Source organism: Rhipicephalus microplus, chromosome 9 (genome assembly GCF_043290135.1).
Source record: "Rhipicephalus microplus isolate Deutch F79 chromosome 9, USDA_Rmic, whole genome shotgun sequence".
Taxonomy (NCBI): domain Eukaryota; kingdom Metazoa; phylum Arthropoda; class Arachnida; order Ixodida; family Ixodidae; genus Rhipicephalus; species Rhipicephalus microplus.
Window position 1 is genome coordinate 41,944,081 of NC_134708.1, and position 11,066 is coordinate 41,955,146.

Consider the following 11,066-nt stretch of genomic DNA (forward strand, 5'->3'; position numbering starts at 1 on the left):
TACGCGATGCTTTATACTCCTCTTCTTCATTCCTTCTCATCTTCATATGACACCCTCCTACATGCTATCACTTTTCCACACCCTCCATATACACCTATTCAATGCTTGCTAACAGTGGCAGGCGCCTCGACATACTAAGCCACCAAGAGCGACGGCGCTGCATGAAGGCTCCGCCCAGCCCGAAGCTCGCCACCACCATATGTAAAGACGTGACAACCGGAAGAGTGCGAGAAACTCTCCGACGCGCTGCTCTCGGAGGCAGCTTTGGACTTGCTGAGCTCTTCGTCGCATGACCGTAGGGGGCGGCGTCGAGCTTTGGGCTGAGCGGAGCCTGCGCACCACGACGTCGCTACAGGCACCTGCTGTTTGCAAACATGGAATAGGTCTGGTTCGTACTATACTATATGTTCCTATCTTGGCTTTGAGTGCCTTGGTAACTATACTAAACTCTATTTCTCTTATCATGGCTCCTCCTCTCCCAACCACATAAAGGGGGACGACAGAGTGTTTCACTAAGCTCGAAAGGCTCCATTGTTAAAAATTATTATATTTTGATTGCAAAAGCTGGCATCTCGACACTGCCTTACGCGATAATGCGAGGAAGGCGCCTTCACGAGAAGACACGGTGATTTTATTTTACATAATTTACACGAAAGTAAGATGTGTCCTTGGAGAAGTAGTTGAATGTTTACTGTTCAATGATATAAACGAGCTTGCGCAATGTATATCGCTGTTTGACAGCTATAGCACTGCTTAACTCGAATTCGTCCAAGTTGCCTCTTAGTCGTAAATCTCCATCTCGATGACTAACGTTCACGAAGAATGATTACAAATCCTTGTGGTCATAGATGGTGGTTGCATAGCTCCAGTAGTTAGGGATGAGAGCGGAACCAAAGAAAATAATGTGACAGTCAGAAGAGCATGACAGATTGGAAGCCAAACTTCACGCCACCTACCCACGGCATGTTGGAGTTAAGCACTACTGCCCGACGAGGGCCAAATGCAACGCACATCACGTCTTTGCTCTGGCCAGCCGCGATTGTTCGCAGGACGAGGGTACGGGGGGAACATGTAGTTAAAGCCAGACTTGGCCAGACTAAGCCTGCCGGCGTCGCATAACTGTTTGGTATGGATGGATGCTATTAACGACACCGACGCCTGTGGTAAGGTCGCCACCTGGGGCTGCGTTATGGCGTTTACAAAATTGCAGTTTTGGTATAAACAGGGGGTGGAACCCTTCAGGACCAATAAAGTTTTCAATCCAATCTAATCCAATCAAATCCACCCACCCACCCATACACCCAAGCCGAAAAAAAAGTCACAGCCTATTCACGGAATGAATGTTGATGAATGGGGCAAAGCGTCCGTCGGTGCTTCGATGCATGCAGACAAACGAACGGACGCTTTGCCCTACTCATCAACATTCATTCCGTGGATAAGCTGTGACTTTTTTGTGTGTTTTGATCGTGCGTATTTTTACTACGTCACTTCCGTGACAAACACGTCACTGAAATCTTGGTGGACTCTGGCATAAAACACTTTTGTTTTAAAATGAAAAAAAAAATCATTATTTTCGCTTCATTTGGGCTTGTTTTGTAGCTTGTTTACTCGGCAGCATATGACAACACTGCTAGAGTCCATTGTAAACTCTCTCGGGGCTACAACCTAAAAACACTTGCAAGGTATTTACTACTGCTTAGATCAAAACTTTTGTCTAACTGCACCATTATTCGTCATTGTGCGGAAAAGCGAGATACCACCTACACAAACAAAAGGCATCATGCGTTTTTTGTTTGTGTGGTCGCTGGTAACAATGAAGAATTATATAAGGCTGAGCCTTTGTAATGGGTTTGAAGCGTTCAACAACCACCTAATTACACATTTTTAATAGTGTGACGCCTGGCTACGCAATTCGCTTTGTGTGAAGCCTGCTTACTTGACTCTTCTACCACGCTTTATTTAGATTTCCTGACGGCATTCCTACCCGACATGAAGCTTGAATTCAATCTTTTCGCGAAGGAGTTCATGCATCGGAATGGATCTGCGATAGAGTACTTGGTTGCCTCTGAGAGGGTCGAGGTTAGAACAAACCTCCTTGGTTAGAACCCTGTCCAACCCTGTAGTTTTTATTCATTTTTTTCCTTATTTCGCGTCACAACAGTTACGGCTGCTAATGGCAGTTTGAGGCAGCCAACAAACTATGCGACGCCAAAAAACCGTTGTTATCCCATAACTTTCGCTGTGAAAAATAGAAAAAGGTCCTAATCTTCGATTCAGGTCTTTTGCAGTAACCCTCTCACCTCGACATTCATGTGTTCTGATTTCAGCATCATCATCATCAGCCTGACGGCGCCCACTGCAGGGCAAAGGTCTTTCAAATATTCTGCCAATCAACCCGGTCCTGCGCTTTCTGCTGCCATGTTATACCCGTGAACGTGTTAATTTCACCACTGAAACTAATTTTCTGTTTCACCCTCACGCGTTTTCATGCTTTTGAAATTCAGCCAGCTACCCCCAATAACCAGCGGTTATCCTGCCTACGCGCTAAGGGCCCGGCCCACGTTCATTTCTTCTTGATTTGAACCACAATATCCCTGATTCACTCTGATCTCTTACCTCCCTCTTTAGGGATAGTGGTAGACTATCACTCATAGTTTGTTCTTGTGTATTCCTCAGTTAACTCTGCCCATCGTAGCACTGCCGACGCGAATCTCGGAGGCCACGTAGAAATAAGCGTGTGTTTAAGATCTGCACCGCCAGGTGCGGCAACCATCTCGGCCATTCACAAGAAGCCCACCTTCTCTTTAAATAAACTCGTACTATTGTTTTATTTATTTCCCATATTTAGCCAGCCTGAACTTTCAGTAATTTTATGTTATGATATCATGTGTATCCAAGTTTAGTACAACTTGAAACAAAACCATGAGTTATGTAGCAGTTTTCTCTTAATAAAATTTATTTTCGTGATATGCTGAAAACTGGAATTGAGTGATAGACAGGAATTGCTTGGAAGAGAAACGGGTTTCACTAGTGCCTGATACCACTGGAATAATAATAACGAAAGTGATAAAAATAGATATAGAAAGGATACCTACTATTGAAAAGCGGCAGCGTTCTCGTAGTCGTAGTGCTAGACGTAGGCGGTGAAGTACTAGTTGAGGCTGATTAAACGAGAAAGAGTTTGATTATTAGGAAACTGCATACGTAAGAGCACATGTTATGCGTTAGCAGCAATTAATTTTTCTGGTAACCAGAGAAGCCGAGAAAAGGTTTCTTATCAAAATCGTACTACATTCTCGCCTAATAAGTCGTCCTCCGGCCAACCCAAAGGACGGTAGACTTCGCATCATCGCAATTACTACCATTAGAACAATCATTCATACGTACAAATCATTCAGATAGCTTGCCTCTATTGTATACACTGCAATAATAAGCCACAGTCTCGTAGGTTTTCGCTTCACCACGAAGGCTTACACAACATGGGAGGGAATGAATAGCACTGCACGGAATTCAGAAGTCAGCGTACCACATTTAATGATTTGCGTTATGCTAAAACGGAACCTATGGTAACAAAGTTTAGGTTCAAATACTTTTTTTCTGACCAGCTTATCTGTTATGCTTTCTCTACTTTTGCGTACAATGATTAGACTTACAGAAGTAGTCGAAATACTGCAGAGACTTCCACCTTTTTGCTACAGTAACGGTGATGCAATCAACATGTCAATAATAGTAGTAATAAAAATTGCTTACTGGGCACATTGACACTTGTTGGAGTTGTACGGGAAGGTGTAGGTTGAGAGGAGTTTCCTGCGAAGAGAGCAATTCATCAGATCACGTTTTCTGCAGTCCTCTAAACCATGTGCCCACATCTCTCTCTGGTGACATACTTTCTTTAAAATTGTGTTGAATTTCTCACGTTCGCATTAATATTGTGTCACGTTCATTATTAGGTTGAAGTGTATCTTTACGTAGAAGCAAGCCATTTTTATTCATGTATACGCTGTCGTATAGGTATCGACATTGTTCTATGTATGACCTTTTCAACGGGCTCCAAACTAATGTTGTCAATGTATACGGCTGCGTTTACTGGACCACGTTCCATCCATGTGCCTAATTAACGTAGTCTACACTTGTGTTACATGCTGTCGCTGCTAGAAAAAAATAATCGGAGTCGACCCACATGTTTGACTTAGATGTATGACATTGATGCGTCGACATTCGTGCATTTTTTTCGCAGTCCGTAGTGTTTGGTCACGCTACCTTAAAGCCTCCCAGGTCACGTGGAGAAAAATCACGTGTTAATGTCTGCTACGCCAGAAGCAGCGGCGATTTCAGCTGTTCCAGAAAAAACCGTGCGTCTCTTTAAATGAATTCATTCAATTATTGTTCATTGATTATCTCTACAGTAAACTGACAATTCACATCTACGTTATGTACACTTATGCTCTATTATTCTATATAGCCATTTAAAATTTAATTGAACCACAAATACCAATTGCGTAACAAATTTCTTTTCGAAATAATTCTTTCGAACATCGGGAAAACCGCAAGCGTGTGCTCAACCGGAAGTGCCCGGAAAAGAAACGAGTGCCACTCGGTACGTAAGAAAAATAAGAATTCATCTAGCACCACAAGATGATCCTGATACTGCAGGGTGCGGCTAATGCGCGATGGAAAAAGCAAGTAATGCCTTAGAAGGGCATAAAGAAAGATATGCTTGCATTGTACTTACGCCGACCACGTGGCACCTCTGTGTTGGAAAAAGAAAGGCCCGCCAGAAAGCAGGCGCAATGCGTGCACTAAAGTGATTCCATATATTATGCGTTATTATTGTTATGCACAAAGGCGGTGGTGTGCAGCTCTTCGGTGCGAACAAGAAATGCGTTTACAACACGCAACGCGAATGCAACTACGGCTGAAGGAGAGCGTCGTTGTTTCGCACGTCAAACATGTTGACATGCTTTGATGCATACGATGAAATAACTTAAATAATAAATATACATATTGTATTACATCGTAACAGCACCAACCGAAAAAAAAAACAACAAGCAATACAGACCATACGCGTGTTACGATACCTCAGACATGCGGCAAGATTACGGAATATTTGCGAAACGAGCCACCGTCCAAACGTTGGCGCACGCTTCGCCGTCCGTGTTGAACAAAGACAGCTGGACATCGATGCTCCTTTGGACTCGCCACATCGGTGCCTGTGGCGCTTTCTGCAAAGATATGGTGACAGGATCCCAGCATGGGCTCGCATCCATACGGTAAAGGTGTGCTCACCGATCTCCGAGTTCACGCACCCAACGCCTTTCCGCAGTATGTGCCCGCCATAGAGTTTCACGGTTTGAAACTCTATGGTGCTCGCATTTCGCTTCCACCTTGCGGCGATGAACTTGAGAAAAAACAAATGCATGCGATCGTCACTTAGCCTCAAAAGGTGATTATTTGTTCATTCAACAAATAACTACCGTTAGAATTCGCACTATTGGAGTATGTGTGCTGAAGTAACACAGGTACTTATATTTACTCTTTACGATACACCCGAAAGTAATTTAAACTAAAGGGCAAGCTATACGCTATAGATAATTCTGTTGGGGCCTAAAGTCGGAACAAAGGGAGTAAGACAACAATCACAGTTTTTTAGCGCATAGTTTGCATCATGGGGTAAATCAAGGAGGTTAAAGAAAAACTGCTGGAGTGGAATTAATGTTTCGAAAGTGAAGCCAAACCGCCACCATATTACTCCAGGTTTCAGCCCTCCCATAGTAGAGTACCGAGTACTCAAATCGTTGAACTCTTCTTCTAAGCACATTTAAGATGCAATGGGCACAACAATAACAGCGTTCGGCTCACACGCTGTACGAGCTCAAAACAGCGATTTTCTCGGATAGTGCTCAGCACGAGTGCTTGTGTTAATGATTTTCTTAAGGAGTCTCGAAGTCTTGGAAGACATTAGTACAGAGCAAGCTATCTGCCCTTATCTACATCTATTAAGTTTCTCAGCCATGATCTCTTATTCTCTATCTGCTCTTATCCATATCTATTACTTTTGCCTGAAGCAGCGATATTTTATTCTATACTTACGCTGGCATCCACGCAAGCAGAACAAAGACACTTTATTTCGGATTTGGTATCACGCAAGAAAGCCATGTTTTGAGGTTGACTCTTGGCAAATGCTGGCTTCACATCTGCTGCCACGACATAGCGGAATCTTCTACTGCACAATTATTTGAAAAGCACCTTGGGGCAAATACGGGGTGGAGCCTAACACCACGAACCTGAAATCTGGTTTGGTTGTTGCGACTGGGACGTAGGTGCACCGTACTTCGCAATGGCGCTTCGCGTGAGCACTCCGTTGCGTTCCGGTCGGAATATTAGTCGCCGGGAACGCCCAGGCGTCAGTCCCAAAGCAGGTTCGGTAGAAACAGCCCTTGGCTCGGTAGAAGCAGCTGGCTTGGTAGAAGCAGCCCTTCGTGGCATCCTTGCTCATCTAAGCAGCGGTGTGCCTGCGAAACATGAAACATTCGTGAGAAACATGAATGTCGGAGTCGTTTGATAGTTGCCAAAACATGCATCACGTTACAGCAGCAGACACCACAACTTCGACGAAAAAGCTTGTTCTGGCTGTGGCTGTAAAGGCTGTCTCACCGTGATTCGCGATGGGACGCTGCCTTGGTTGTCCAAACTTCCAACGTAATACAGAAAGTGGGCATGAAAAGAGGGATCGTATACACAATCGAAAAGGGGTTCGTACAGATGTAGTCGTCATTAGCAGCAAAACGTAAACAAAGTGAACAGCTGCCTAGGTTCACGTGTAGCCTTACGGATGCCTGGTGGGTCATTTGACGATTCGCAATAGGAATAATTATGTCGTAGATCCACTTCAATATTGTACCTTGAGGAAGCATACTAGGATAATTTAAAAGAGCCGCTGTTAAGCGCACGTTCATACGTTTCCTTACGGCACGGTCAAGGCATGCATCAAAGACCGAAACCAGGCTAGCAATTGTAAATACGATGCGCACGAGGCCCAATCGCACCATCGCAAGTAGAACACTCGAAGGTGAACCTCAAGCGTCCTCCCAGTTTTTTTTTACCTTTCAAGGCTCTACAGATCGTACTTCACATGCATGATACACACGGGTGTGATCATTCAAACCAACGTTACATTACACACACAAAAAAACACCCTCATCATCATAAAGCGATTGCGTTGATGACGTGGGACGATGATGGACTCCAACGGACAACATTTAGCGTATGGTGAGGCGTCCGCCGATTTCGTCTTTAACCTAACCTAACCTAACCTAACCTAACCTAACCTAACCTAACTACTGGTGTTGCACATACGTCTCAAGTGCGCGATACGATTATGAGCAATGTCATAGTAGAGGGCCTCGCAGATTTCGACAGTCGGGTGTGCTTTGATGGGCACCCAAATTTATGCACTCTGGGTCTAACGTTTTGCCTCCACCGAAACGCAGCCACCGTAGCCTGGATAATATCCTGCGACTTTGCTGTCAGCACGCGATAAGAGTTTCCACTAGACCAACACGGCGATCCTTCTCGAAGTAACAGCTTGTTGGTGCGACGTGACGGCATCCGACGCACGCGTGCAGTCGTCGCAGGTTAAATGAGCAGACTAGACGTACAGGAGGAAGCGAGCGGCCGAAGTAGAGCAGCGGCCGTGGCGTCGAGCCAGCTAGAAGCTGATGCTGATGACCTCAGATGGATGGCGCGCACCCATTGAGAAGGATGAGCCAAGAACCGGGCGGCAGGATACTTAAATAAAACTAAAATGAAATTAGAGGCAATCTAAAAATAGTTTAGAGATAATACTGCAATAAACAAAAATTTTTGCTGAGCAAGTGGTCAAACCATCTTTTGTTCCTCACAGACATCGCTACGAATTATAAACTAAATATCTGAAAAGGTTAGGGTTCACTAGCACGGTAGTCTTTTAGTTGCATTGATGTAGTCAAGCACAGTGGAGCATATATCCCTGTGGCGGTAACCAAATGAAGTGCCACCAAGTGATAAAAGTTCTGGTACACTTACTTGTATTCCTAGCTTTTGTAATGGGGCAACTAAAAATCTTTTTCTCTGATAAGAGTAACACCAATGTTTCGGGCACCTCAAGCCCCCAGTGCTCGTCATCTTTTTCTGTAGCCGGCTGGCCGTCACTAACGCTATGCTGCAAGCCTAAGCATACTCAAAGCTTAACAATGTAAGGCCTTTCGTGAGTACAAGCGAAAACACGTTGAATAGCGTTGCCGCACGTCAATCTATGCAACAAGCTTCTTTCGTCGTCATAAAGTGCCGACATGTCGCCACGGCCCTGACGTCATCCGTTAAGAGGTAGTGCCACACGTGACTCTAGCAGTCACGTGCACAAAAAACTCGTTTCTTTACGACTTCAGGGGCACGCATGCATCCATCCAGAGATCGTATCTACATTAGGTGGTCACACCATCAAGAAGGCAAGAAGAAATATTGGAAGGTAATAGATGACTTCTAGCTTGCTTTCCTAACTACAGATATTTGAGCACAAAGACACTGCGCAAAAAAAAAAGTCAAACTTGGTCAGCTTACTGCGAGCTGTGCAGTCTTTTCTGCCTATTTTGCATTAATTAAAACATATTTCTGAAGATAAAAGTTCTATAACGGACAAACTATTTATGCTAATATGCGCAGAACCATTCGCGCAGCCCACAATTGCTGGATAAGAATTACGCAAACTCAGTAATCACAGCTCTAAAAGTCTTATATGTCTCATGAAACACAATTTCAGAGCTCACCTTTTGCATGCCGGCGCGGGAGTGGAGGCGATTCGGCAGACAGCGGCCCAGGACGATAGCACTGAAGCCACGTGACAGCGACAGCAGCCTGGGCCAGCCAGACAATTGACCGAATATCGAGTCCCGGGCTTGATAGTCGTGACTAGAACGGTGCCTCTGGACTTAAGGCTAGGCAGGCAAGGCAACCGGACAGCAGCTATCTGGCTTAAAACAAATAATCCTAGTTCTTAATGGCGGTAACAAGGCACTACATATGATGATAATGATGATGATGATAATTCCTGGAAGAATTGCACTGCCCACAACGGGGGATTGGCCACGAGGCATGCTGCAGTAGAATTTGTGAAACGAAATACAATAAAAATAATAATAAAAAGGAAAAAACAGAGAAAAAAAGAGGAGGGGATTATGCGAAAAAGATCATCTAAATAGGAACACAAATATTCGTGATAATTTTGTGTCTTTCAATGCAATCCTACCTAAAGGCAAATATATCAACTAATTAATTGATATAGTTAACGTGAAAAGATAGAAGAAACATATTGCTTTAGATGTCCTGCTAGATTTAACGTGGCATTCTCTCCAATTCTTTGAAATAAGTAAATATAGCCTTGTGATGACCCTGTCACAGTGTCCTAGTGCCAACGACCCCAGGGAGAGAAACGTAACTGCAGCATGACCTTTTAATACTGACTATTTCCCTTTCATATGACACATACTCGCACTGATTGATTTGCCAAGAGCTGATCGTATCGAATTTGAAAGATAAATTGGACTTGCGATGCTCGTCAGCGGATGGCTGCCATGAAAGGAGGAGAAGAAGGAGAGGACGGTTGAATGCACATGGTCTTCTGGGTCGTAGCAATCACATTTTTCATAAGAATGTCTAATCATTCAATAACGGACAACACTGCGATGCGTCAGGACAGCGCCAGCACACACACACAACGCACAATGGCATCACGCATTTTTCAACATTCTCTGACAGAGGGCACCACCTAGCCATTTGCGGACGACACGCTTCCAGAGTAGCTGTGGGTGCTGCCACCTGTTCAGAGCCGCGGAACTATAGGCGGGTGGTGTATGATTGAAACGTCACACTGAATTGACTCAAAACGCACTGACAGTGCGTCGACACCTCGCAGGGCATACACAGTGCATTGATTAAAAAGGTGAGAGGTTTGTGCTTGTTGAAAATCCATTACAGCAAACTCACAGCAGGGGGCAGAAACTGCCTGTATATACCTCCCATGTATTCGCTCTCGGCAGCGGCAGCGCCGCTTTTACCTCTGGCGGTTGCCGGGAATCCTACTAGAAATTAATCACGAAAAGAAAATTTCTTTCATGACGTTCCAGGTGAGGTCCCCAAATAGAGAGAAAGGAGGAAAAATTGAGAGCAGAAGGGCGACGGAAGCCCTCCTTTCCTCCTTCGCATGCAAGTGGAATGCCCTCGTGCTTTCTTGCAGGTCCACTGGCCACTTGAGCGACGCGGCCACTCGTAGTTGTTGTTGTTGTCGTTGTTGTTGTTGTTATTCACCTATTTATTATGGCCCATACCCACTATGGGAGATTGGCAAAAAATCGAGTGGTTTTAAAAATTACTGATCAGATTTGGAATAAAGGAGGTATATTAGAAGGATTACCGATAGCCTAGAAAAGTGTGTTGCTTCATGTAATGCATACAATTATTTACAGAAACGAATTTATTCTTAGAATAGAGTAATAATCTGATTTTATAAGTATATAATTATGTGGACATGTTAAGATAATGAAACTGGTTAATTAGTCAACCTATTAGTTTCATCATTATAGTCCCGTACGGCCACGCATACTGTCGCATTAGAGAACCCGGAAATGCAAGCTCCAAAAGACAAAATGACAGACACAGATAAGTCCATGCCAATACCACGTAAAGGTACTTCTAAAAGAGTTTTTCGTAATCTGTTAAACCGCCTGCAGGTCAAAAAGAAATGATCAATTGTTTCCAGTTCATCACAGAACGCGCACAGTGGCGAAGGTGCCTGAGCAGACCTGTGTTTATAGAAATTTAGATTAGGTACCCGGCAACGCAGCCTTGTGATAGCTACTTCTTGTTTACGAGTGCGCCAAAAGTCTCTTCGCCAGGGATATAATAAATGGCGATATTCTGTAGAGTTAGTTAGTGCTGTACCTCCATAGACTTGCGTACGTCTGCGGAATCAAGCAGCAGTCACATAAGCGGATGATGGACAGTGCGGTAGAATCGGTTTGCTAATTGATGAC

The 11,066-nt window shown here is 44.3% G+C and overlaps 1 protein-coding gene across 1 annotated transcript in view; it reads right to left on the reverse strand.

Moving 5' to 3' along the window:
* Positions 1-3,857, reverse strand: part of LOC119164994 (uncharacterized) — a 59,567-nt gene extending 55,710 nt beyond the window's left edge. Inside the window, exons 1-2 of the mRNA XM_075872794.1 lie at positions 3,751-3,857; positions 3,096-3,161 (exon numbers count right to left, since the gene is read on the reverse strand). The gene's annotated coding sequence lies outside the window, so the exon portion shown is untranslated. The remainder of the gene's footprint in view (positions 1-3,095; positions 3,162-3,750) is intronic.
* Between the last annotated feature and the right edge of the window lie 7,209 nt (positions 3,858-11,066).